At 40.1% G+C, this 22,847-nt stretch overlaps 1 long non-coding RNA gene across 1 annotated transcript in view; it reads right to left on the reverse strand.

Annotated features, from left to right (window-relative positions):
* Positions 1–22,847, reverse strand: part of LOC144587038 (uncharacterized) — a 169,679-nt gene that overhangs the window by 16,932 nt on the left and 129,900 nt on the right. The window lies entirely within an intron of this gene.

Here is a 22,847-nt window from a genome sequence, read left to right on the forward strand (position 1 = left end):
CTTTATTTGCCAAACTAAGACTTTGAGTTGCTTCTACTGAGATTTTTCCCAACTCTGTGTAGGTTCAGTTCCTTATATTTACTCTCCGTGTTTCATAGCACACACTGTTGTTTCGACATTTCATTTTCCAAAATTGAAATGGAGGAACAAATAAAGGTACTGAATGTGAAGTATAGCCAGAAGGCTTTGACAGCAAGAACAGCAGGACTACTTCATCTTTACAGCATTTGATTCACTGACACTGTAACTGACAAGGTTTCTGCTCTGAGCATTTAATTCTACAATTTAAAGTACTATTCAGCAAAACATAAAAGGAAGTGTGTCTGATTCAATGGTCATACACATCCTTCCCAAAACATAATGTGACATAAATTCTCTTGAATATGATTTTACTGTTAATGTTGATACTTTGCTACTTGTCCAATTGCTATGCTTGCATGTGAAATACCTTTATTATTGCAATTTGCAGGTTGCCAGGGTCTCAATCTTTATCAGACAGCAATTAGCAATACATTATCTGCAATTGGAAGAGGGCTCTGGGATTCTAATTGGCCACTCATTAGACTGCAAACCATGTTTATATGGCATAAATGAAAGAAAAGGCAACAATATGAAGACAAAATTATTTGGAAATAAACCAATATCATTTGGTCATCACATTCTTTCCCATCCCATTATGTTCAGGACTACATGCGGATGACTAACTATCTCTTGCTTCATCAGGTTGGAGGAGAGTGAAAGCTTTTTGCAGACCTCTGTAAGTCCATAGAAAAGCTGCTGGATCTCTGAATGAAGACAGTAATATCTTTCTTGATTGCTTTTATAATTGTCGTTTAATTTTTTCCCCACTCAACAGTTTGGAGACACAGTCAAGGAAGGTAAATGAGTACGCCAAATTCAAACAGCAGGTCTCCCATCTGTGTTTAAGAAAGTTTGTAGAACATTACAAAAAGGTACAGCATATAGTTGTTCTAATTTTTTAATTAATGGTAGGGCCCCCCTCTTCAAAATTCTACCTAATGAGCAAGCATAGGTGTAGAAATGACTTTGTTTGCAATCTTGTGCACACACATGGTAAAAGGTGCCAATAATCATCAATAAATTATATCTTAACTTCAAAAATTGGTTCCCAGAATGTTTCCGGCTGTAGTCCAATTCACACATTTACATATGTCTCATTGAAAACCAAACACAGCCGTGCAATTCATTCATGTTAGTATCAACAGCTTTAGGTAGACATTAAAAGGCCATGATAGTATTTTATCATCACTCATGGCCATCATGACACTTCTGAAAACATATCAGAACCAGAAATGTTGATGGGGCAGGGGCTCCATGGCATTTATAAATTAACCCCAACAAAGGAATGATGCTAAAACCCTCTAGTAGACACTGTAACATTCTCAAAAAATTATAAATTACAGGATTCCATAAAATGGACCCAGGACAGTTAAAGTGGCATCAAGCTGATACGGTATAACTGTTTCAAGCAAAAGCACACGGAGCTCAGAGAGCCTACGTTGTACCACAGTTTAGAGTTGGAAGATGGCACATCAGCTAAAAATGTCTTATTTCTCATAATTGGAAGAAATAGTGGATGACTTCTGGTTTTGGGGGAAAAGAAAAAAGAAAAAGCCCTCCCCTGGACCTAAAATCCAGCAAAAGTGACTTTCTAATTCTGCTGCATTTTCAATTGGTTTTGGTGGTGTGTGGGCGTAGCCTGCAAAGCACTACAAAGAGTGGGTATGGCCTTTGGGAGTTTCCCACCCCTGTTCTGTTATTTAAGTTTTAAGTAGTTAAGCTTTAAATCAGAATCTTCTATACTGTTGCTAGGAGATTAACTTTTAAGTGTATCAGCTCTAGTGACACACCAGTGGAGATCTGTTGACATAACCTGATTTCTCCCCTCTCCTCTTCACTGGGGGCCGTCAGTGCCATTCAAACATCTGCTCTGAAAGGCTATTCCAACCTTCTAGAGCAAATTCTGAGGGCTCATGTGTAACTGCAGTGGGTAGGGCTGGGATCAATGCCATGAGACGGAATGACAATGTTGGATCTACCCCATTGTTTTATTTTATTCCTATAATATGTCTTAATAGTTGCTTTTGAGTTCCTTTTTTAGAACTAAAGTAGCAGGATATGAATTATCCTGAGCAATGAATAAATAATGAAACAAGATCCAGATGGTAGCCCAAGAGGTCCTTCTCCTGCTGCCTCAATAGAAGCTAGAGCAATGTTAACAGAAAGTCCTTCTTCAACAAGCCTATTCTTATCTTTGCAATATGTATTTTCCAGCATCAGTGCCTTTATTTATTTATTTATTTATTTATTTATTTATTTATTTATTTATTTATTTATTTATTTATTTTATTTTATTTTATTTTATTTTATTTTATTTTATTTTATTTTATTTTATTTTTATGCTGTCCACACTACCCAAAGGTCTCTGGGCGGCTTACAACATTTAAAATACAATAAAATTTAGAACAATTAAAATACAATTAAAATATATATTACCATACTTGAACAGCAACAGAAACTCCTATGCCTAGGTTTCAGGCTCAGCATTGAAAAGTTGCTTGTTTGACTTTCAGCTTCCAGTTATTTGCCAACCAGCATAGCTACATACCATGCCGGCTGGGGGACTCTGAATGCTTCCAGATTGCTTCCAGATTGTGGCTCCAGGACCGAAAACGGAATGTAAATTAGAATAAAGGATCAACGTGCTCAGCGAAGGAGAATTCCTGATGGTTATGTCACCTGTATCACAGTTTTTCACTCTCTGTATCTGTGCATTTCCTGACAAAATTAGACCACCAATGCAAATTTTGTCAAGGTCAAGCTGCCAAATGCTCCTTACTCTTCTCAAACAATGACAGATGCAATTACATGGCTATGTGTATAGAATGCAAAATCAAATCAAATCTGGATGAAATATCTGCAAATGTCAGAAGTCACTATACTATGGTTCTATGGTTCTGTTTTACTATGGTTCTGGCTATCTTATAATTGAGGAGAACAAGAGGTTTGCATGTGATTGCCTTCCTAGAAAGCAATGGTAGAGAGGGTGTTCTTCCCCCACCCCCTTTTTTGGCAGCTTTTTTATTTTGGCTGTTTCTCACTTGGGCTGTAAGTTCTATCTTTCAATTCTGCCATTTCCTGAAAATGTGGAAGTCTACTTCCTATTTCTACTCAAATAGATAATTCACTGTACCAATTACGGGGTGAATATTGTAATTTCTAACCCTCTTTCTAATGCTTTAGGTAAGATTTGATTTTGTTGTAACAAATCTGTATCGCCCACCAAATTCTCAGGTGGGGGTGGTGATAGATTTGTAACACCTTATAGTAAGTGAGGAGGGCCTGGTGTGCTCTGGTCCATGGGGTCACGAAGAGTCGGACACGACTAAGCAACTAAACGAATGAACGGATGATAGTAAGTAGGACTGTCTTTCTAAGAGAGATCCTTAAATAGAGACTCCCTCTTCACAGAAACTGGTAGGGACAATTCCCCACACTTAGCTTTAGGTCATATAGTCACTAGTTTTGAATTCAATTTCATCTGTGCCAGTTCCAATGCAAACTGTAGGGTAGATGCTAAATGTAGTCACCACCTTAGTAAAGCAGATGGTGTTGGTAGTCAAAGAACTGTGCACATCTTTTATGCTTGCTTGGGATGAGAGTTACAATGTTGGAACATAGGTTCCTAACCTGGGAAATGGGACCCCCAAGGGGATTGCAAAGTCTTTTCGGGTGTGTTGCTGCAGTTATATTTAGTTGCAAATATTTTTAAATTTATTAAATTAAATATGGTACACACAATGCTGTTTTATTTTAATCCTCTTGGCCAACAGATAGATGATTTTATTCTGAACTAGAATTCCAGGCAACCTAGAGTTCTTAGTTATTTCTGTGCCCTTTTGGGTGGATTTTCCTTTAATGCATGTGGATCACTCTTACCCAGTCTGAAAGAGCTGCTCTTGCTTGCTTCTCTCTGGTCCTCTGCATCCCCCTTTGAAGGACTGACTTCAGCCCTTCAGACCCAAGTGTTAGCCCAGCTCAAAGAGGCCTGGATGAGGTGAGCACATAGCCCATGCCAGGAATACTCAAGCCTGAGATGGCGGAAGGATTGAAAAGTTGCTGCCGCCCTGGCAGTGGTGCCTTTCACTTCACCTGAGTCTCACTCTCTTCCAGGTGTGGTGATATGGCTCACTGAAGGGAGAGGGAAAGCGGGTAGGAGATGCCTCCTGGCCCCACCTGAGTCATGGAAGAGAAAGGCAAGAGGGGCAAAAAGGTGAGGGAGGAGAACCAGGGAGGGAGGGCAGGCACAGGGGGGCCATAGAGGAGGTTTTTATTTTGACTTGAGTGGGAGGGGCTCTTCACTAAGGGGAGGAGGAGACATGGTCATTTCTACACCCCAACCCCTCAAAGTGTATTGACATTTTTTCTTTCTTAAATTTTATCTGGGAGAAGCTGTATTACTGCCCCCCCCCATAATTATGTATCATTACATTAATATGAATATATTAGGTTGAATTATCTTCTGAAAAAATATATTTTTATTTTTTCTCTTTACCCTATTAAAATACTTTTTAAAGCAAATGTGGTGGTGAAGTCACAAGTTACTTGACTATTATAAAAGGAGGTCGGGGCTTGAAAAAAGTTGAGAAATGCTGTGCTAGAAGGCTACATTGATGTACCCATGTTTTGAAAAGGTTTGATCTGTGGCTTCCTGTTTCTTACTTTTTCTGGTATATTTTTAACCATACCTTTCCCCTTAAACCAAAGATGTTTTCCCTCTTTGCGTGCAGATATAGAAACATGGAAGCAAATGTTAGTTGAAGATAGAAATGATAGGGATATTACTGAAAGACAAGAAGCTCTAGCCTGGCAGATGGAAAGTTTTACAAGATGACTCCTATCACCAGAAGAAACATGAATGCAGTATGTGAAAAACTTGCCATGATTTATTGCTCCTAGAAAATGAAACACCACTACTGTGCTAAATATATCAATCAGACTTTCAGGGACTATGGGCTTGTGGTATTTACGTATGTGCTTTTGTGTTGGGTTTCACCAGTGTGGAACTGCCCTCAGTCACCACCAAAATAAAAATAGTCAGAAATAATCTGAATTACTGAAGAAAATACTACAAGTCTGTACTCTCTGAAAGACTGATGGATGCATTGGTTACCCAGTGCAGCTAGCATTTTTTCTAACTCACCTCTAAGAAGCAGTCCTGGCACAAACATCTACCATGAACTTCTGGGACACTCATAATTTTTCTGCACTATCCATAACATATGGATGGATTATTTTAAGGAGAAAGGCAGGATAAAAATATTTCAAATAATTTTAAATTAATAAACATTGGTGCATGGTCTGAAGAAGTGGACATAACCCACAAAAGCTTGCTGATTGCTAGTTTTTTTAGTGGTCAAATAAAGTTATCACCTACTCCTGCACTTGTATTATATAAAGGCCTATAGGTATTAAAATTTCTAGAAGCAGAAATCCACCCCAATAATCAGCGTTTGTGGGGCTGTAAAGCTGTGTGGCTACTGAAGTGTTTTCTGTCAGTGTCAATATAAACTCTTCTCATGCTGCAATTCTACATCTACTTGTTATTCACATAATATTTATGTGTATATTATACTTTCTGAGGAGGAATATAACACAAGGGTTTCATTATTTATTTATCTGAAACATTTATACCTTGCCTCTTCAAGGCTTGAGGTGGCTTTCAACTGATCATAAACAACAAAGCAATAAAAGTAGCATTAAAGTAAATGATAAATAAATGCCACAGGATTGACAGCAGCAGAAACACAGAGCTAAAAATGCCCTCTTGATAGCCACAGGGTTTTTAGAAGAACACAGTTTTGGATCCAATCTGGCAAAGCTGGAAGAATACAACTGCTTCAGGCCTCATCAATGAGTTAATCTCAGAGTTTGAGAATAGCTGTGATAAAAGGCCCTGTTCCTTTTCAGAGAGGTTGGTTCCTGCAGTATGAACACACCATGTCCAGTGTTTCTTTTAAGATACTGTAGATATAACTTCTGGTCTCATTTGGGAATATGCAGTCTCCAAATACACATGGGTCTCAGGCCACATGGGCAGTGGTGGCTTGTACTTTGGGGAACGTAGGGTACTATCTTACCTCATGTTGGGAAGAAAAGTGAAAAAACAGACAGCAGGTAAAGCACTGCCAAGGACTCCAGTGAAAGTTTTCTTGGCACCTCTAGCCAAGGATTTATTTGATTTCTGATAAAGCAAAAACAAAGTTATCCCCTCCCAGGAAGTACATTTTATTGTTCCACAGAGCACAAGAATAAAAATTTATAATTGAACATTTCTTCTTATTTCCACATAAGATTAATATAAAGTGCTTAAAAATCATGAGAGGGAATATATCTTCGCAGAATAACTGATGCAAACTGAAATATTGTATTCTGCGGCCAAATACTCAGAACTGATTCTGTGTCAGTCCTTGATCCAATCACACAGCCACAATTATTTGAATCTTAATCATCACATCACCCCTTTGCTCTACTTCACATTGAAATGACTAGATTTGCAGATATGTAGGTATAATCAACATTCACTGTTGTAACCCTAAACTTTAGGCATTTTTAACACTTGTATGAGTCTTTCAATGTTTGCATGTTAAATTTTGCATTCATTGAATCTGAGTCACTGGATTCAGACACATTTGTATGGTTTTTTTAAAATTATACTGTAGAATGTAGAGTCTAAGAGGTGTAAAAAGTGATGGAAATAATATCAGAATTTGGATACCACGCTTCCCCGAAAATAAGACAGGGTTTTATATTAATTTTTGCTTCAAAAACGCATTAGGGCTTATTTTCAGGGGATGTTTTATTTTTTTTGAGGTACGATAATCTACATTTATTCAAATACAGTCATGTCATCATCTTCTGGTTGCTGCACAATGGTGGAGGGTGGTGTTTCACTTAACTAGGGCTTATTTTTGAGGTAGGGTTTATATTATGAGCATCCTGAAAATTATACTAGGGCTTATATTTAGGTTAGGTCTTATTTTTCAGGGAAACAGGGTATTATCTAGAACAGTTTGTGTGTGCATGTATTTATTAGATTCACATGCTACCTGTCCACTAAATATAGTGTGCAAGATGGCTGTCAATAATCAACAGAGGTGTGCTAAGGAATTTATTTATATACAGTATATATCTGGTCAAACGGCCACTCTAGGTAGCTACCAACATAAATAACCATGTATAAACTATAACAAAAATTTTAAACATCAATAGACAATTTAATCAAGATGAAGGAAGGGAAAAAGAGAAAATATGAAAAGAAAAAGAAAAAGAGGAAAGAAAAAAGAAAAAGAAATCAAGTATTAGCTGGAGGGTAGGCCTGCAGGAACATCCAAGTTTTCAGTTGGTTTTTAAAGATGCCCAGTGAAGGGGCTGCACAAATCTCCGGAGGAAGGTTATTCCAGAGGCTAGGAGTTACCGCCGAGAAGGCCTGGTTTCTCATTTTTTCCTTCCAGGCCTCCCTCAGCGTCAAGCTCCTCAGCCTCACCTCCTGACTCGATCAAGTAATACGGGTAGATTTTGGTGGGAGTAGAAATCAAACATAAGAATCCACTGAAAACACATTACTTAAACACATCAATGACAGAACTAATGAGCACCTACTGGTTTAAATCTGTTTCAGCACACAAGTTGGCTTGAAAGCCAAATGCCTGTCTGAATACAAATGTTGCTTACAGAGTCTCCATTTACTCTTTGACTGATTCAGTATCCTGTTAAAATCTATGTGGTCAGCTTCCAGACTGTATTATAGGAAAATGAATGGCCTTGCCAACTCACCACTATGTTCTTCAACACTAGCACCACAAGTGCATATTGTCTGTTATTTAACAATTTCTAAAAAAACCAACAAAACCATTTCTGATGTTTATTTTCTTCATATTTTAGAAGGAGCACATATGCCACACATATAAATAACAGGTAACATTTTAAATAAAGATTTCAGAGCAATGGCAAAGGATAGCTCAGTTATTATGGGGCAGTAACAGGAATAGGGACATGCTGTATTTGTATAGATGTGACATTCTGATAAAATAACTTTGTATCTTACGTTTGGGGAAGTTTATGTGAGGGGAATTTATTTATTTATTTAATATTTATTTATTTAAAAATTTTCTATCCCACCCTTCTGCCCAAAAGGACTGAAGGTGGCTTACATCATTAAAACAGCATTTAAAAGCTAAAAACAGCAAGTTAAATATAGATACTAAAAAAGAATTACATAAGTAATTATGGTCTAGATGGGCGGGGTATAAATTAAATAAATAAATAAATAAATAAATAAATAAATAAATAAATAAATAAATAAATAAATAAATAAATAAATATTATATTAAAATGGCAACTAAGATCAATATTATGCTTCTATATTCTTAGAACACAGAAACAATTGGAGTTTTTGGTAATATAGGAGAGCCTACACAGATACACCAGCTTCCTCATCTTCAGATTGTAGCTGTTGCATTATTAAAGCAATAATGTTGGGGACAGGCTAGCATGATCCCCTCATTGCGTGTGTTCTTCAACAACTTTCAGCATAACTGAATATGGCTGATGTCACAAGGGAATGTGGTCCTCAAGGGGAAAAGGTTCTTTGCTGTTGCTATATAGAGGCAACACTAGAATTCTGGGCACAGTCTCAACTACAGCAAGACACTTGTACATCTTGTTTATTTCATTCATGTTTTAGACAGTGTACTCAGAAAATGCTGCTTTCTGAAGTAAATGGGAGCTTGTGTTACTTTGTCTTCATTAAACCCATGGTGTCAAGAATCAATAAAGTAATTCTGAAAAGGATATATCAATACAGGTGTTATCTTGAAATAAAACTTTTAATATTTTAACTTAGGCTTCTCTTACACAAGCTTCCTTTTTTGGGGGGGGGGTTACCATCTTGAGAAGCATCCTAAATCTGCATGTTTAATAGGAACATCATTTTAATCTATGCTCTGAGATCTATGCTCTATCTAGACTTAACTGTAGTCCATTACTCTTCTTACGTTTTTCCAGTAGCAGCAAGCTGTACTGTATGTGGTAAAACTGAAAGTAAGCTAATGCCACTACTTAGAATATCAGGGGGTGTATGTCTGTTGTAGTTGATTTTCCCATTTCTGTGGGTCTATTGTAGGCAGGGTGCAGGTGTATTTAGTCACTTAAAATACGTTGTTTACATTTAAAATACAAAAGTTGATTGTAATTAACAATTGAAGCTCAATATATATTCTTCGTATTTAATAAAAATGGTAGCAAAAGCAGTGTGCCATAAGGGGACTGACAAACATAGCTTATTCCAACCGCAAATAGGCGTACTGCTTACTCAAGGCCCTATAATATCCCAAACCAACCTTCGATGGATCTTGCATTCCTTTTAAGCAGAGACCATTTTTCACAGATAAAATAATTCAGTATCCTGATTCTGTACTGATCAAAATGTCACTGTTTTCTGTCAGTACAAGGCAAGTGATCTGAACATAAGAGACACACATGAATTTGAGAGAGAGAGAGAGAGAGAGAGAGAGAGAGAGAGAGTATAACGGGAGTGTTATGGGAATATAGCTTCCCAAAATGGTTGTGAGGATAAGGACACCCACTGCCCAAAGACAATTTCTTAAAAATGAATGACTCTGGTAGTTCTGTTGGTAGATGTCCTGGTGGAGTCTTCTTAAAAAGGAGAACCCCATCTGATTATGTCCTCTGGACAGATACATGAAAGTCACTGGAAGTCTAAAATACTGCTATCTCTACTACTGAAAGAATGGGTTATTTACAAATCAGTCTTTGACCAAAAAGCAATCCTCCATCTACTGGCATAGAGTCACAGTTCCTTAGACCTGCAGCTCATGTGTGGCTGTGTTTCCAGCCTTCCTTGCTTTGAAGTGAGCAGTTAAAAGTATGCAATGCACATTGTTCCTGCAGAAATCCAAATGTGTGGAACTTCGCTACTACGTATTTTGCATTATGTTCCCTGGGGCAGGCACATATGAATAACAATGTTACACACAACCTACTTCTCTTCTGCATAACATCATATATTTCTTTAAATTTCCTACTTAGTAAGAACAGGGAGAAAATTGGTTGTGAAGATTTGGGGTAAAATGAAAGAACAGAAATGAAGAGAAGGAAGTCGTGTCATTGCTGTAGGAGTAAACAAGATGAGAGTTTTGTTTGGTTGTTTATCTGAAACTTTACACCAGGTCTGCCTTGGGCTAGTTTGCAGATTAGACCTCACCAGAGAACTCCCATTTCTACAAGTACATATCTTTAACTGGTCCTTGGGATTCCTTGTCAACTGCAGAGTCCTAGTATTTATAAGCATTGGCAGATTGTGCAGGGAAGATAAAAAAGAAGCTACATTAGCTGGTGTGAGAGAGACATCAGGAGGTGCCAACTTTTCAATAAGCAGATCATTTATGATAAAATTCACAGTGTGAGAAGCTTAGCAATATTTAAATGTAAAAGAACTGTAAAATGAACTCAAGTTATACAGTATGTCTCACCTTACTGTAGAACTACTCATATATACATCTAAGAAAAGGGAACCTCATAGAGATTGCTATGAAAGGAAAGTATTTATAGGACAATTAGGGGTGCAGTATTCTCTCATAAATATTCCCTGCTCCATCCATTTGCTCAGACCAATTCCTTACGCTGATCAAAATGTGGTGACTGTCAATTTCTGGAATCCAAAGAGGAATCCAACTTGCATATTCAGGGGAGAGTACAAGAGAGCTAGAAAAAACATTGGAGGATGAAGATCTTGATTTTGCAGAAAGAGAGGAGTAAAAGAGAGGAGAAACAGAGAAAAGAACTTAAGGCAGGAAAGGAGCTGTGAATGAATGGTAGGGAAATGACCATCAACATGATTTAGTGGTGCTATTCCAAGTAGATATTTCTTCAAGTAACGTTTCAGTCTTCATCTGCTAAACCACTTCCACTTTATTCTACTGTTCATAAGAAATATAGAAACAACCCTAACACAAGAAGAAACTCACCATTCAGTTCAAGGGTTTGAAGAAGCTTGAAAGTTCTGGATCAGCATGATGTTCTCTTTTCATTTTCTCTTGAAGGTTTGGAAATCAGAAAGATTGATTAATTAAGAATCCTGACCAGGACATGTGAGATGCTTTCACTGAGATACTGTAGTTATGCCATCCGGCCGGTAACTATCCAGGCAACCCTTATTCCTGTGATAGATTGTAGTTTGTATCACTTGACCAGGCAGAAACATTCATTTGCTATCTATGATGTTCTTTGAGAGGAGAGCTTTGGGGAACACGAGGCCTAGTATCAAGCTGGGTGATAATAGGGACAAGGACAAACAGATTTCTTCCATCACTTTTGGGAATTCTTCTTTATATAAAGTCCCCAAAGTGGTGGAAGACATCTGGTTTGTCCTTGGGTGAGTCTCCCCTCCACCATCTTGCATTCCAGTCTATTTTGCTTTGTGATTGCTTATAGGAGGCAAACATAAGTGTAATCTACAAGTCTGATCAATGAAATGCTTGTCAATGCTAGGAGGAAGGCAAGCTGGACCCCACAGTAGATTCAAGTTCACAGAAACCAACCAACCAATCAATGAACCAACCAGTCATTGGCATTGTTCTTGCAATGGGTAAATCATGTTTGTAATAAATGTATCTAGATGGACATTTTTATTGTAATACCGTACCTTGTAATAGTCTTCTTATGTTTATGTTTTATTCATTCAGTATCCTGTTTCAGAAAAGAGATAATTTTTCCTCTGGTTTTTGGCTTGTTTTAGTCTTTTTATTGATGATTTTAATTTTATTGCCTTTTTTTGACTGTAAACCGCCCAGAGTAGATTCATGTAGATGGGCGGTATAAAAGCCACATAAAATAAATAAATAATGAAATAAATATGGCCAAGCAGTGGTGGGTTAGCTGCATGTTACTGTATATATGCGTTTGCTGCCTGGATATACTTAGAGTCATCCAAAAAGCTGCGTGTCCTCTTACCTTTGAGAGGGCTGGGGATTTGGAAGTCTGAGAAGCTTAATTCAGTTTCCTCAGGTTCATCCAAAACTGTGATTAGTCATGTGAAAACTGGATCCAGAAATCCAGTGTAAAGACTTAGGTGCAGAATATACTATGGCTTCCATACTACCATAATCTTCTATGGCTCCAGGTGGTTATATTTATAAACCTCATTGCCCATATGGAAAGAGACAACTCGCTAACTAACAAAATATCTATTGTAGTGGGATTTAAGCATGTTTAAGTACCCTTTTAAAGAAGGAATTTGGTTTAGAGATAAAAACAGTGTGGGTACTTTTGTTGTTGTTGAACAAACTAATGTTTTCATAAAGAAATATGGTTTCAGTTTTGAATTTTCCCCTGTCCCTGGAAGGAAAAAATATCTCAAAAATGATGCTATCTGCATCAATAGTTAATTAAGTTTGACGTGGAACCATGTGGACTTAAATCATTTGGCCCTTATTGTGTGTTGTTAACTTGTCAACAATTCTTGTTTTTTCACGTTGCTACAAAAATTTAAACAATTTCCTTTGAAGAAAGGAGGGGAATACCAGTCTTTTGGGGGCTGCCATTAGTAATACTCTGGACTTGTACAGTATAGCCACTTGCTATCAGAGGATCTGAAATAAGGGAAAGAGTGACAGATTCTGGATTTTAACTGAAGGCACCCATGGGAATGCAACAGGCACTATAAAAAGAGATATGAAAGAGTGAGAAGATATTTTTCAGGGTTTCTTTCTTTCCTTCCTTCTTTCTTTTTTTCATTTTAGTGAATGTTCTCTAGGGGACCTCTGTGCATCTTGCCAAGGAGCTGAAATTTAGTCATCCTAACCTAATGACAGCCATCAATGAAACTTGGTATCTTTCAGCTGTCAGCTTGAAGAAGGAAGCAAATGTGAAAATGGATTTTCCTCCCAGAATGTTGGGTTAGCATTATCTGGCAATTTACCATTTTGCAGGAAAGAACAAGTTGGTGGCAAAACAACAACAACAAATGCCATAGAGATGAACTCCCTGACATGTTCATTCCTTGGAGGGTGAGGGCAGGGTGGTGGAATCCATGCAGTAGTGCAAAGATATGATAAATACTAGCTTGGATATCAGTTCTAAAAGTAATGTGTATTGGTTGTTGTGGGTTTTTTGGGCTCTTTGGCCATATTCTGAAGGTTGTTCTTCCTAGTGTTTTATATTGTTTTGTTATGTACTGTATTCTTTTTCAGTTCATAGGAAAAGCTTGACTTCTTGGATGTCATCACATTGTAGCATTTTTGATCTCTAAAACTAGTTTCATTTTTGCTCACATGCAGATATAACACACATGGTGTGAGGCTACCCTTGACAACTTTGTGGAAGTTACACTTGCTGCACAATCCAGCAGCCAGATCCTTCATATAACAGAGGTTAGGCTGTTTCTAGGCCCACTGAACAGTGCTTATTTAAATCTCTAACAGTGCAGTTCTATACAGTGGGGTCTCTACTTAAGAACGTCCCTACTTAAGAACAATCCAACTTAAGAACAGCTCCATTTGCTAAATTTTGCTTCTACTTGAGAACAGAAATCCAAGATAAGAACAGGGAAAAAAAACCTTTCCTGCTGTTTTTTTAACCTCAGGTCATCTTAGGTTAAAAAAATTTCTCCCCCTAGTGGTAGAGTACGCATTAACCAGCTTTGCATTAGTTCCTATGGGAACTAATGCTTCAATGTACGAACGCACCTCTACATAACAAAAAAACAGCCAGAACGGATTAATTGGTTTTCAGTCCATTCCTATGGGAAATTTTGCTTCAATTTAAGAACGTTTCAACTTAAGAACACCATTCCAAAACTGATTAAGTTCTTAAGTAGAGGTTCCACTGTAGTTTCTATGGACGGAAAAGAGCAGATATGGATTAAATGGTTTTTAATGCATTCCTATGGGAAATGCAGATTCAACATAAGAACTTTTCAACTTGAGAACCACCTTCCAATACGGATTAAGTTCTTAAGTAGAGACCCCACTGTACATGCATTCTTAGCAGTAAGATCTCTGGAACTCAATTGAGTTTACCTTCAGGGAAGTTGTGTACAGAACTGAATTCTAAATGATCTAAGTAAAAAACCAACACTAGGTTTTTTATGTGGGGTGGAATGATGGCGATGGGTGGGGTGATGGAAGAATTTTCTATAGTTCCATTGTCATGAACCTAACATGAAATCGTAGATTAGACTTGCTGGGATATGCAAATATGTGTATTAAAATGATCTGCCCCAGGAGGTTGATGGATTTGGATGGTTTTCTGACTTTCTCTGTGTTTTTCATTTATCCCGTCTTGATAATGTATATATGTATCAGTTAGTAGGTTTTTTATAATGTATTATTATGTATGTTATTCTATTATATTTTATCACTCATGTAAGCTGCCCAGAGTAGACTTTGTCTAGAGGGGCGGGGTATAAGTCTAAATAAAGTAAAGTAAGTAAAGTAAACATTTTTGGGGATTTCTCCTGTTACCTTGGCAGATGTTGCTGGCCAAGCCCTGGTTGACCTCTAAAACAGGGCAATGTCACAGACAGTTCACACAATTGCTCCCACCCTACCATACTGCTCATCATGTTTCCTAGTTTTCTAGGGAAATGTGAGTGATGAAATGAGCTGGACAGTAATAAAACTGATCGTGGCAGAAAACGCAAAGTGGATCTGAACATAAGGCTTAGTCTATTGTCATAGTAGCGAAGAATTTTTTCTTCTCTGCCGCCATTAGCCCTATTCAGCTGCTGAAAAATATGTAAAATGTTCACCCAGAGAGGAGAGTTCCAGCTTTGTTGCTCCACCCCTGGTTTCGTTACCCTTCTACATGTGGTGGGTGACAAGGCTGAAGAAGGGTGGGGCTACTATGCCATGCCATCAACTTCAAGGACCTAGTAGGACAGGGTAGAGGTAGAGAATGAAATGGAGTGAAACCAGGAAGGTAACATTAGTCTAGCAGCTTCAACAATTTCACAGGTCAATCATCGGAAAACTTCAGGAAAGTGGTGTATATGTTTTGATTTTTGATTTTGCTTGCCTCCCTCCTGTTGTATGCTAGTTTTTTCATCTGTGGCCAAGTCCATGAGCTCTCCCGTCCAGTGTTCAATGTGCAGTGTTGTAGAGGACCTCCAGGAGGATGCATTTAGCTGCTATGGCTGCTCTTAGGATTTCCGTTATTTCATTTCATTGGCAGGCCTGCTAACAGTAGGTTATGTGTGCAGACCAGAGCTGTTTCAAGTACAAAATTAAGACATTTCATGGTTTATTTCCAAAAAGGAAACATGAAGGATCTGTGGTGGGTGTTGGTTTAGGCTTGTGGGCAACCAGTGGTTCTTTGCTTTGCCCTTCATTCACTCTGGAGTCACACAGATATCCCCGAATTGGTCTGTTTTGAGACATTTGTCCAAAGTTGACACATGTACCTAGTTTTAATTGAAAGGGATCTTGTTTATTTTCATTGGTGTGTTTTCATATCTGTCTTAAGCAGTTTTATGTTTTAAATATATTTGTCCTGTATTGGAATGTTACAGTGGTTTGCAACCTAGAATAGCATTTTTTGGTACAAAGGTGGACTATAAATGTGATAAATAAGGAAAATAAATTGCTATCTGAAGGAGTGCTTCCCTGTGATTGCCCATCCTGTATTCTTGTATCAAAATAGGCTCTGTTGTGAGTACCAAAAGAAAGAGAGATAAATAAATATTACGTATGCTCTTTCGCAAGAGTGTCTGGACAACACGTCACAGAATATTGTGCTTTAGACGCCCTTGAGAAAGATTTCATTTGAAACTTGTTGCCTTAATAATGTGTATCTTGTGTAACTGGAAATCCCTTTTCCTGTTTCTGTGCAGATGCCTTGACTCCTTACCCTCCCCTTTCCTTTGTATACCCTTGCCATTATCAGAGGCATGGTAGGCACAGGATCTGGGGTATTCTCAGCAGTAGGGAACTCCACTATGGGATTTAACAGTTTTCATCTTTTTGGGCAACATGTTGAAGATGCTCTTTAGAGCATTAACTTTTCCGAGTTTAGCTGGATTTGACTTTTGTGGATTATTTGTACTGGATTTTAAACAGATGATGATTTTTAGATTACAATATGCAACTGCAAGGGTTTTGGTCAGATTGGTGGGTTAACTAACTAGCTAGCTGACTGAGGATGTGACAGGATAGGGATTTGTCCTATGATTTGGTCTGGTTTGCTCCTTTTTCTGGCAACCACATGATGTGTAGTCTATTGTGAACCAGCCTATTCCTGATCCATGTAGTCCATGTCAAGAATTACTGGGTGTTTTTGATTTTGTTTTGTGGGGGTTGGGTAGGATCACTCCACATTGGTTCACTTCCCACTGGGATTGAACCAAAGCGGGTGGCTTAAGATATTATTATTATTATTATTATTATTATTATTATTATTATTATTATTATTATTATTATTATTATTATTATTATTATTATTATTATTATTATTATTATTATTATTATTATTATTATTATTATTATTATTATTATTATTATTATTAATAATAATAATAATAATAATAATAATAATAATAATAATAATAATAATAATAATAATAATAATAATAATAATAATAATAATAATAATAATAATAATAATAATAATAATAATAATAATAATAATTTAATTTATATCCCGCCTATCTAGTCGTGGTGGACTACTCTAGGCGGCCAACAACAAAGATAAAATACAATAACATAAAACAGCATAATTACAACAACAGTTAAAAGTAGGGAAACAATAAAGGAGAGAAAAAATCAAAAGTAATCTGGAGAGAAGGCCTGCCGAAACATCCAAGTCTTTAATAAGTTCTTAAAGGTGCCCAGCGAGGGAGCTCCGCGAATGCCAGGAGGTAAGTTATTCCAAAGGCAAGGAGCCACCGCCGAGAAGGCCCTATTTCTTGTTTTCTCTTTTCGGGCCTCCCTCGGCGTTAAGCTCCTCAGCCTCACCTCCTGGCTCGCCCGTGTGACCCGGGTAGAACTTGGTGGGAGTAGGCGTTCCGCCAGGTATCAAGGCCCTAAACCGTTTAGGGCTTTATACGTAAGCGTTAACACTTTGAAGTCGATGCGGAACCTGATGGGCAGCCAATGCAATGCGGCCAGAGTGGGCGAAATATGTTGGAATTTTTTCACTCCACTGAGTAATCTGGCCGCCGCATTCTGCACCACCTGTAATTTCCGCAGCAACCTCAAAGGAAGCCCCACGTAGAGCGCATTACAGTGGTCTAATCTTGAGATTACGAGCGCGTGTACTAAGATGGTGAGCGCCCCCACATCCAGGTAGGGCCGCAGCTGGGCTATCCGCCTGAGGTGAAAAAAGGCGGTGCGGACCACGGACGCCACCTGGGACTCCATGGAGAGCACCGGGTCCAGATGGATCCCCAAGCTGCGTACACCATCCTTTGCAGGGAGAGTCACCCCCCCAAAAGAGAGGGAGTTTCCCAAATCCCCAACTGTGGGAGGGCCCACCCTCAGTACTTCCGTCTTGTCCGGGTTCAGCCTAAGCCCGTTCTCCTGCATCCATTCCAGTATAGTCCCCAGGCAGCGCTGGAGGCACAGGACGGCTTCTCCTGCGGTTGGCAAAAAGGAGATGTAGAGCTGCGTGTCGTCCGCATACTGGTGACACGAAGCACCACACCCCCTGATGACCCCACCCAGCGGCCTCATATAGATGTTAAATAGCATTGGGGAGATAATCGACCCCTGTGGAACCCCACAATTGAGGCTCCACGGGGCCGAGACCCTCTCCCCAAGCTGAACTCTCTGGGGACGGTCCTCCAAGAAGGAACGGAGCCAGGACAATGCCAGGCCACCTATTCCCAACTCGGAGAGCCTCCCCAGGAGGATACCGTGGTCAATGGTATCAAAGGCCGCTGAGATGTCGAGGAGGACCAACAGGGACACTTTGCCCCTATCGGCCTCCCTCAGTAGGTCATCACACAGGGCGACCAAAGCCGTTTCTGTGCCGTGGCGCGGCCTGAAGCCCGACTGGAATGGATCCAGGGCATCTGTTTCTTCCAAGAGCGCCTGAAGCTGGTCGGCCACCACCCTCTCGACTACCTTGCTAAGGAAGGAAACATTGGCGACGGGCCTGTAGTTGCCAATTTCGTCCGCCGCCAAACTAGGTTTCTTCCTGATGGGCCTAATGAGTGTGTCCTTCAGGGCAGATGGAAATCTGCCCTAAAGGAGAGACCCATTTATTATAGCCGTGGCCCACTCCGTTGTTAGCGGCCTGGCTGCTTTGATTAGCCAGGCCGGGCAAGGGTCCAAAGAGGAGGTGGTGGCATGACAGCGGTCAAGCGCCCTGGAGACAGTGTCAGGCGTAACAGGCTGAAAGGTGTCCAGGATCACCGGGCAAGACGGAGCGCTGGACATCTCAGCTCGACTCACTGTGCTCAAAAAAGGAGAGAGGTCCCGGCGGATGGCCTCCACTTTTGATTTAAAAAATGCTGCAAATTGGTCCGGCGAAAAACTAGGGGGAGGCCCATCGCCCGGACCAATTCCGGATAGGTCGCGTACTATACGGAATAACTCCGCCTGCTGGTTGGACGCCTCGCTTATCCGGTTAGCGAGGTATGATCTACTAGCAGCCTTTACCTTAGCAAGATAAAGGTTAGTAGCGACCCTGACAGCTATCCTATTGAAATCCGTTGGGACCTTTCTCCATTTGCGCTCTAGCCGTCTCCTGACCCGCTTCCTCGCCCGGAGGTCCCGATTAAACCAGGGTGCCGGGCGGTCTCTGCAACGGAGAGGGCGTTTAGGTGCGATCATGTCAACAGCCCTAGTCGCGGCAGCAAACCAGCCATCCACCAGAGCCTCGACAGGAGCGCCAGCCAGGTCAGCCGTAACACCTCTCATGGCATCCTGGAATCCAACCGGATCCAGTAGCCTTCGAGGGCGGACCATAACAATAGATCCCTGCTCCCTGCAGGGGGGGAGAGCCATTTTAATGGTACACTTTATTAGGTGGTGGTCCGACCATGACAAGGGTACCGACTCAAGGTCAGTCACCATCGGACCACTCTCGCTCCCATTAGTGGAAAAAACCAAGTCAAGTGTGTGGCCACCCACGTGGGTGGGGCCGTTAACATGTTGGAACATGTTCAAGAAGGCCATGGTCTCCAAGAACTCAAGAGCTGGCCCGGAGGTCTCTGCCCCCACATGCACGTTGAAATCCCCCAAAACCAATAGGTTCGGGGAACTCAGCAGTGCCGCGGAGACAAAGTCCACCAGCTCCGGTAAGGAAATGGCTGGGTCGCGGGGAGCTCGGTAACCCAGCAAGATCCCAATACCATCCCTGGCCCCAATCGACACGTGGAGGGCCTCAAGATCCGGCTTTACCACTGAGGAGCGCCTAGTGACCTCCAAGTTGGATTTGTGGACAATGGCTACTCCCCCCCCCGGCCCTCCAGTCTACCCTGGTGTTGGACAGCATAACCGGGTGGGCAGATGAGTGCCAGAGGGGGACCCCCCTCTCCGCCAATCCATGTTTCGGTTATGCAAGCCAGGTCTGCATCCTCCTCCAGGATAAGGTCGTAGATTACCTGGGCCTTATTGGATACAGACCTGGCATTCAACAACACCAGGCGTAGGGTGGAAGGCTGACTGGTCTGGCTGCCTCGATACTGGGGGCTGGTCACGGTCTCAGAACAATGTACAGCCTTCAGACATCTGTTCATCGTTCTTCTTGCATGAGTGGGGACCGTGCCAACGCCATAACGCCCTCTACCCCTGACCACAGAAATGTTTTGGGGTCTCTCGCTGGGAGGGCAGGCCGTCCATTCCATGTCAGAGGGGAAAGGAGGGGAGGGAAAAAGAAAGGGGGGGAGAGAAGCAGGAAAGGAGGGGAAAAGGAGAAAAGAAAATTAAAAGAAAATTTACTTAATACAACTAAGTCAAATAAAAAAAAAGAACATTAACCATATACAGTAAGACAGTGCACAAAAATGATATACATAAAGTAAATAAACATAAATTGAATACAGTTAATAATAATACAAATAAATCAAATAATAAAAGAAAAATAAACCATATACAGTGCATGCAAATAAAATACATGGCATATCTGTCCATGATCTTGAGAAATCAAAAGCTTCATCCAGCTTGCTCATGAAGTGTGTGAGAGAGAAGGAGCAAATATTTTTAAAGCCCTTTAAGGGAGCACTGATGCACTATGTCACTTAAAATGTTTTTTTTAAATGGAAAGCTTCTTCTCAAGTGTTGAATCTTGCAACACTTGATTCAATTTGAATTTATCTGCCATGTGCAGTCATTCCTTACACAGATGGATTCAGCATACTTCCAGGGGAATGACTAGTTAGTCCCTTCCCTCTCCATCATTGCTTCCTATATGCATGTCTACAGAAGAGACATTCCTCTTCATGTGCAGGTCAAACACACAAGCAAAGACCTGGAAAAATCAGGGACTTTGCTCACATGTAAACCCTACATGCAAGGTGAAACATCCCGCTGCAGAGATTATCCTCCATGTGTAGAAAATAATGACAGCGAGGGGGAGGGCTAGCTGCTCCTCTTTCAGCATGGTGAACTTTTCTAGGTAGGAAACAACTTAATAGGGTGATAGAAATGCAACTTTTCTATCTGACATGCTTGGGACAATAGATGCAAATTGCATATATTTGTTTGGTGTCCCTCAGCTCTGTATGCCCCAGGAAAATATTTCGGTTGCCTCCTGTTATTGCTCTGATTCTTCCTATGTACGAGCCATTTATGTATCCCATGATATTTTTAGAACCAGTGGCATTTCTACCATTGTTATAAGGTGAAAATGATTTGTAGAGAATCTTTTATGCTGTAAAGGAGGTCTCTGTTTCATAAAAAATATTTAACAGCTTATAGCTTAAAGAGAAACCCTTGATCCATTTTATTATTGAAGCATGTTGGGGGGAAAATCCAGAATACAATCTTCTTGCAGGTCTCCAATTAAAATTTACACTACTTCTATTTTTTTTGTTTATAATTTATTTAATGTCATTGCTTTTTAGCAGATGTCTCAATTCAGACAATTCCTGTAAACAGGAATAATCAACCATTTAAAACTGGTCCATATTCTGGACCAGCTGGCTTTATGTACACATGTGTTTTAGTAGGAATTACGGCACACATTCTGTGATATATAGAAACAAATGATTACTTTGAGTGTATGAGTCACTATTCCCATTTTTTCTGATTAAAAGAGTTTTATTTCCTTGTAATAACTTAGTATGCTCAAATATAAATGGTTACCAAAACATGCACTAAAGAAAAAACTGCAGAACTGAATGCTAAACTAGGACATAGGATCCAAAATCTGCTCATGTACGGATCTGTCACAATGGGGAAATAATTGCTTAATTATTACATATCACTTCTTCCAGGGTTGCAGTTTTGCATCTATTTACCTGCCTCATTCAACTCAACAGGATTTGTTTTTGAGCAGAGATGTATAGAATTGTTCTGTTTGTTGTCCTTCCAACAGAAAAAAAAAATTACACAAAGAATACATAACAGGAATTATAAATAAAATGACCTCATTGCCTCCTGACTCCTGTCACTTCTGGGAAAAAGTTTTCAATTTGTCTTTTATTATTTTATTATACATTTAACAAAATTCATTTATTATACATTTAACAAAATTCATTTCCCACATCCTTGGCTCCTTCGCAGAGGTGAAGAAATATTTAATTTGCTAATATCTTGAAGTGGCTCTCTTTTTAAGCCACTTCAGACTGCTGGCAAATTGACAGTGGAAGGCTTGCTTTTGGTTCATAACCAGTGATTGCATGAGCTGGAAATAAACCAAAACAAAGTAAACCTACCCCCACCAAAAAAGTAGCCCCTGACAGGGGAAGAAAGGTGTGGGTAGGACTTCTCTCGGGGCAGGCTAGTTCATTCCAGAAAACACATTGTCTGATTGCCATTTTAAGAAGCAAACCAGCCTGTCCCCACAGTGAACCAAATAGTGGGCTAAATGCCTGTGCTGCTGCCCCCTTATTGTCAGGACTGGGGCCATGCCAGAACCATGCAACCTTAGTGCATACAGGATCAGCCCCACCCCTCTGGGGAGAACTGCTCTAGAACAGTGGTCTCCAACCTTGGGCCTCCAGATGTTCTTGAACTACAACTCCCAGAAGCCTTCACCATCACCTCTGCTGGCCAGGATTTCTGGGGGTTGAAGTCCAAGAACATCTGGAGGCCCAAGGTTGGGGCCCACTGCTCTAGAAGATTGAAGGACTGGGCCCTTTCCCTGCAGCTGTTGCCCAGCTCCTCAGAAGTGCCACCTGTGGAAGCTGAGGACTGGGCTATATGAGAACAGGCTTTCCCTACAGACTTTTCCCTACCTTCATCTCAGCAACAAAGGTCTCTGGCTGTGCTGTGGTGTTACTCCTGCCTTGTCTCCTTCCTTGTTCCTGCTTTGCTCAGTGGTTCCTACCATGTCTGCTTACCCAATTGTACCTGCTTTGCCTCTCCTTGTGGTCCCTGGACCCTGCTGCCTGGATACTGTTTCCCCTGATTTTGACTCCTGGATTGTCTGACCATGATTTTTATCATTCTTCTACTTGGCTGCTGTTTGGACTCAAACCCCTAGTTGGTTGGTCTCTGCTTGGGCTGTAGAGTTGTTTCTAACTTGTTCCTGTGGTCTTGCTCTGGACTGGGTCCTGGTGCCTTTTCTACTGAACCATTACACTTATAGTTGCCCTAATAGTTGTTTTCAAGGAATAGGAAATATTTATGGAGTGGTGTTAT

This window comes from Pogona vitticeps, chromosome 2 (genome assembly GCF_051106095.1).
Source record: "Pogona vitticeps strain Pit_001003342236 chromosome 2, PviZW2.1, whole genome shotgun sequence".
In the NCBI taxonomy this organism is placed as follows: Eukaryota; Metazoa; Chordata; class Lepidosauria; order Squamata; family Agamidae; genus Pogona; species Pogona vitticeps.